We start from the raw sequence: 6,856 nt of genomic DNA on the forward strand, positions 1-6,856 counted from the left end.
TAATGTTATATTCAAAGGCTTGAAGAGACCAATTACACACTAAAAGTTTTATAATTATAGGGTTGCTGTGTTTTCACTAGGCATTACCACATTGATAATATTCAAAGGGTTTCTCTACAGTGTGTGTTTTTATATACTTGAAGATGACTGGGGTGTGCAAAGGCTGTACGCCGCTGTTTAAATTCATAGGGTTTCTCCCAATTATGTGTTCTTCCATGAAACTGAAGAGCAGTGATGAGCAAAGGCTTTACCACACTGATTATAATTGTATGGTTTCACTCTAGTATGTGTTCTTTTATGCTTTTGAAGACAAGAGTGATGAGCAAAGGCTTTACAACACCGATTACATTCCTAGGGTTTCTCTCCAGTATGTGTCTTTTTATGCCTTTGAAGAGTATTGTTATGAGCAAAGGCTTTACCACACTGATTACATTCATAGGGTTTCTCTCCAGTGTGGGTTCTTCCATGCAACTGAAGAGCAGTGTGATAAGCAAAGGCTTTACCACACTGATTACATTCATAGGGTTTCTCTACAGTTATGTGTTCTTTTATGCTCTTGAAGAGGACTGTGTTGAGCAAAAGCTTTACCACACTGATGACATTCATAGGGTTTCTCTCCAGTATGTGTTCTTTCATGCCTTTGAAGATCATTATGACGAGCATAAGCTTTCCCACACTGATTACATTCATAGGGTTTCTCTCCAGTATGTGTTCTTTCATGCCTGTGAAGAGTACTGTTATGAGCAAAGGCTTTCCCACACTGATTACATTCATAGGGTTTCTCTCCAGTATGTGTTCTTTCATGTGATTGAAGAGTACTATGATGAGCAAAGGCTTTCCCACACTGATTACATTCATAGGGTTTCTCTCCAGTATGTGTTCTTTTATGTGATTGAAGAGTACTATGATGAGCAAAGGCTTTCCCACATTGACTGCATTCAAAGGGTTTCTCTCCAGTATGTGTTCTTTCATGCGATTGAAGAGTATTGTGATGAGCAAAGGCTTTACCACACTGCTTACATTCATATGGTTTCTCTCCAGTATGTGTTCTTTCATGCCTTTGAAGATCATTATGACGAACAAAAGCTTTCCCACACTGATTACATTCATAGGGTTTCTCTACAGTATGTGTTCTTTTATGTACTTGAAGATGAGTAGGGTGTGCAAAGGCTTTACCATATTGATTATATTCATAGGGTTGCTCTCCAGTATGAGTTCTTTTATACTTTGGAGTATGACTGTGATGTACAAAGACTTGACCACACTGAGTGTGTTCAGATGATTTCTCTGTAGTATGACCTCTTTCATGCCTGCAAGGATAATTGAAACATTTAATAGCTTTGCCACATTCGTTACATTGTTGAGTCTTTATAACTGCATGAATTAAATTTACAATTTTGTGTGAATATAAAGAGTTATGGTATCTTAAGGTTTTAACTTGTTGTGTACAATCATGTTGTTCCCCTGCATTAAGGATGGCTTTGCATATTTGAACATGCCTGTGATAGTAAAAGCCTTTACTATCTTGCTCATGTTTATGGCATTATTTTTCTCTGAAAATTTTCACATATTTGAGGAGAAGTGGGAGAAATCAGACATTTACCTTACTTATTCTATTGATAAATGTTTCTATACTGTGAGTAATGCTACATTTTCAAAGTGAACCAAGACAAACAGAAGCATTTAAACAGGTCTAGTACTCATTGTTATTTTCTGTGGTGTGATTGATCATCTATTTCAAATTAAGCTGGAAAACCAATTGCTTGTAAATTTCTATCACATTCAACAAGTTTATTCAACATGGGGCTACTACATGTCTTGTAATTGTTCTGAGATTGAGAGATGTACATTACTTCTTTCTATATCTTTATGTTCATATGTCTGTACCCAAAATGACATATGATATAACTATTAAAGAAAGAATAACAACAAGAAGGTTTCCACAATTTATTTACAATTGGACTGTCTTTTTTACATCAACATGTGGCATAGGGATTAATGTTTCTTTATAACAACCCTCCCTTAATTCTTGACTCGAACAACCTATCTAATTAAAATTAGCAAAGACAGAAAATTTTTTTGAGTAACAATGCTTTCATTATGGAATATTTTCTTATCAAAAGTTGTTTACATATTCTTATCATACATTCAGTGAGTGTACATTTGTAAATTGAATAGTATAAAACTAAATGGATTGTCACTTGTACAGCATAACTCTGATAAAGCTATTATGCAAATGGTGATTTCTGTTAAGTCATTGATTCCTTGTCTTCCTTCTTAAAAGAATGACTTGCAAACACAATTCACTTACCTGCAGTTGAGGTATGTGTGTTTATGTGTATGTAATGATCATCAATGCATTTTAAGCTGTGATTATTTACAATGTTTCATTTCTTTAAAACTTCCAGATAAGTCAAATATATACAGAGGCCCATTTTATCAGCTTGCACAAGAAAATTACCTTCCATGTTTTTGAGAACTTTGACAATGTTCTTCATCTTCAAGAACTTCCCAATTGTGGCCTAAAATATTGAACAAGGAAATGTATGAAATACTACAGGATACTGAAAAGTTTACATTACTATCTTCAGTGATCCTTTGAACCAAGCCTGTTTATTCACCTCATTCTGCATCATTCTCAATCAAAATTACAGAAGAGCATCAATAACCAAGAAAATGATGTCCCCTTATTTAAAATGTGAAGAAAAATTTATAGTATTACCTATAGCAGTGAGGTTCACATAGGTCTCCAGCATCACATCTTTGTAGAGATTCCTCTGTGAAGGATCCATCAGTGCCCACTCTTCCTGAGTAATGTTGACATGCACATCATTATAGGTCACTGCATTCTAAAATATGCCATCCATAAGTGTAAAACAAAAAGCATGATACAACATTGTAAATGTGTGCTTCTTTGACAATATAGCCACATAATTCTGGTGAGTGCTACACATATTCTATAACTCAGACATTACAGTGAAATCATCAATTACTTCACAAAGAAGCTGAATAGGAGATTTACATCTATTATTTCTGAATGCTTTGAATTGAATACCATCTTACAAGAGAAATGTGTATTAACAGAGATAGAGAGACAAGCAAACATTTCAACAGTACTGAGCACACATCTGAGAAGTTGTATGAATAATTATTAACTACAAAGAAGATTGGTAAGCTGGGTATATCGGCTCATGCCTTTAATCCGAGAACTTAGAAGGTAGAAGCAGGTATATGTGCTTCTGAGGTGAAAGTTAGCCTAGTCTATGCTAACTGCATCTGCACTGAATCTATCATTCAAACAAACAAAAAATATAAGATGAACTCAGATTTTTTTTTTTACTGAAGATCCTAAAAAGAGTTCAGCATTCACTCCAGTTTTGTATTCTTCTTCCAGAAAACTGAATTGCTCCAGTTTAAACTACTTTAATAAATCTTACAAAAAGGAACTGTGCATTTAAACAGTTACAAATAGAAAGAAGATAACATTAGCAATATCAATGATATAATAAATAATCAACACAGGGAAGGAGAGATGGCTTAGAAGTTATGTGCTCTTACTAGTCTTGCATATAGATGGGCTCAATTGTCAGAACTTATATGGTGGAATCACACAACTGTTCATTATTCCAAGATTGTGGGTCCTAAGCTCTCTTTGGACTACTGTGAGGACAGGCACATATGTGGTGAATACCCATGTATAATGACAATAGAATCATTAATAAACATCAAAACAAACACAACAAGCAAGAAGAATGTCACACAATTGTAATCTAACAACACAGAAGGCCCAGACAATATACCAAAAAGATAATGGTATCTTCTGCTGAATTTCAAAATTGAAACTGGGGGGTAAAACTCAGAAATACAACACATGCTTGGCATGTACAAAAACATATACTCTAGGACCATCACCCAATAATATATATTTAAAAACCTGGAATGTTGAACAACCTTTAATCTCAGTATATGGGAGAGTCAGGTGAATCTCTGAGTTGGAGGCCAACCTGGTTTATAGAGCTACTTTTATTAGAGTCAGGACTACTCTTTCAAAGCTTTTCTTCATAAACAAAAATAGGAACAACAATATTAAAAAAAAATTCAGGCTAGCAAAATGACTTAACAATGACTACCAGTTCCATCAATTGTATTGTATGTGATTTAGTGATATTATCTGTACTGGTAGTGAAGTCATGGCAGCACAAGAAGGAAGCTGGCTGACTCATTTCAACCACCACATAGTAGAAACATAGAAAAGTAAATATGTTGAGGCTATAGAAAGACATGTCACAACTCCCAATGAGATATTTTATCCAGAGAGGTTCCACTAGCACACCAAAGAAAGTCACCAAGGAGAGACACATGTTCAAATTCCTCATCCTATCTGGGAGCTTTTTATTCAGTTGACTAGATTCTCACCCAGGTCACTATAGGCTCAAATGAAAAAAATGCATTTAGTCACTTCAATAATTCTCATAGTATGCAACAGCACCTACACTGTTGAAATGTCCAAAGTCTCTTCTGACATTCAAGAGAAATTCTTGACTGAGGCATCTTATAAAATCATTAACCAATTTAAATCTTTCCAACATATGAATGACACAGAAAACCCATTACCATCCCAAAGGAGAGGAACTGAAACACAGTGAGAAATGATTGGACCAAGAGAAGACTGAAACCCAGCAGGGAAATGCTGTGGGATCATCTGTATGTCAAATGTGTGCTCTGATTGGTCAATAAATAAAACACTGACTGGCCAGTGGCTAGGCAGGAAGTATAGGTGGGACTAACAGAGAGGAGAAAAGAAAGAACAGGAAGGCAGAAAGAGTCACTGCCAGTCGCTGCCAGGACAAGAAGCATGTGAAGATGCCAGTAAACCAAAAGCCACATGGCAGGGTATAGATTTGTAGAAATGGATTAATTTAAGCTATAAGACCAGTTAGCAAGAAGCCTGCCATGGCCATACAGTTTGTAAGCAATATAAGTCTCTGTGTTTACTTGGTTGAGTCTGACTGCTGTGGGACTGGCAGGTGACAAAGATTTTTCCTGACTGTGGGCAAGGCAGGAAAACTCTAGCTACAAATGACGCCCAATGTGGGGCAAGAGTTTTCCACCTAAAACCTGAGAAAAGATTCTTAAACGGAACTAAAAACAGCTTCCTAATTGTCTCTCTCATGTGAGTGGCAGCTGCCCATCTGAGATACTTGTGGGTTCCTAGCGTGTGCGCTAGATCTGCAGTATGGTGGAAATGAGGCCTCTGCAAATGACACATTAAGCTGTGTGTTGGATTTAGCCTTTGCTAGTACAAAACAAAAAGAGAGGTTTCTGGGCTACACGCTGCTTTGATAAGAAGCATAGACCCACTATTTCTGAGAGTTGATGGCTCTCAGAGCTGACGGAAAATGTACCAGCACCATGTTGGGAAGCTGAGGTGGGCAGAGCCAGCAGCCACAGTGCTGTTTCAGTCTTAGAATGCTGCAGTTTAAAGCAATAGACTCAAGGTAATATAAAAAAAATTGCCACATAAAGATGAATATTACACAGAGAATCTGGATTGTGTTGTCTTTGAGATTTTTAACTGCAGAAAAACATTTGATCGTAAAAGATGTTGAGTTAAACCAATATGTAAATTTTAAAGATACCTTGACTTCAAAATTTGGATGTAAGGATGTGTTGCTTTGGAAAGAAGACTCTGCTTTTGTTCCCACAGAAAGCCAGAGGCTATGGATTTGTTCCAGATTAAGATATATCAGGTTTGGCCAGCCAAGACCACCTGAAAGGTCTCCGATGACACCATGGCCCAGATGATCCACGATCCAGAACCATTTCAAGGGAACTGGCTCAGACAATACAGCCTCACGGATTACTCCATATTCCTAAAATTTTCTTTGTGTCTATTACCCCACAGCTAATTTTTAAAAGTTGCTCCTATCAGTGGAGTAGAACACCAGAGGCATCTTCCCCTTTTCCTTCTCCATGCCTCCAGTGCATCTGAAGATCATCACCCCTGCATTCCTCTTCCCCCAGTTTACAACACCACCAAGCATTATCCCTTAAACACACAAGCCAAGAAGGCCAGGAAAAAGGCAACAGGCATTCAACATGCATTCTGAAACTCCAGAGAAAAAATACAAACCCAGGAACAAAACTCCCATGCAAAAAAGGTGAAGTTACAAACCAGCACATAGACCTATTATTTCACCTTAAACGTAGATGCCTAGCAGAGGAACATAATGAATAACAGGCAGGGCACTGTCACCACCAGAATCCAGCTATCCTACCAGATTTAGGGCTTAGAACCAGCCCTAAATACTCAAAAAATAATTAAAATCCAAGGAAAAAAATCCTTAAAACCAAATATATGTAGATGATAGAGGCCCTTGAAAAATGAATAAATGCCTTACATAAATTCATGAAAGTACAAACAGAGAAACAATGGGAGGAAATCAATAAACTCATCCAAGAAAGCTAGGAAAATGCAAACAAGTGGAGTAAACCAATAAACAACTTAAATAAAACCAAGAAAAAGCAACAAATCACCAAAGGAAACAAATACAACTGTTTAAGACCTGAAAATGGAAATAAAAACAATTAAAAAAAAACGGAAACTGAGTGAATCCCAGAAATGAAAATTTAGGACTACAAACAGGAATTACAGAGGCAAGGTTGACCAATAGAATAGAGAAATGGAAGAGAGAATCTCAAACACTGGGGTTACATTAGAAGAAATGGACACACCAGTCAAAAAAAATGTTAAATATAAAAACTTCTTGATGCTAAACAACTAAGAAATCTGGAACATTATGCAGAGACCAAACCTATGAATGACAGGAATAGAGGAAAGATTAAAAACAAACAA

At 36.5% G+C, this 6,856-nt stretch overlaps 1 pseudogene; it reads right to left on the reverse strand.

The window, feature by feature from the left end:
• Positions 1–351: 351 nt before the first annotated feature.
• Positions 352–5,414, reverse strand: LOC128105038 (zinc finger protein 120-like; annotated as a pseudogene).
• Positions 5,415–6,856: the final 1,442 nt, after the last annotated feature.

The sequence above is a fragment of the Peromyscus californicus genome, unplaced genomic scaffold (assembly GCF_007827085.1).
Source record: "Peromyscus californicus insignis strain IS unplaced genomic scaffold, ASM782708v3 Scaffold_96__1_contigs__length_156587, whole genome shotgun sequence".
Lineage (NCBI taxonomy): Eukaryota > Metazoa > Chordata > Mammalia > Rodentia > Cricetidae > Peromyscus > Peromyscus californicus.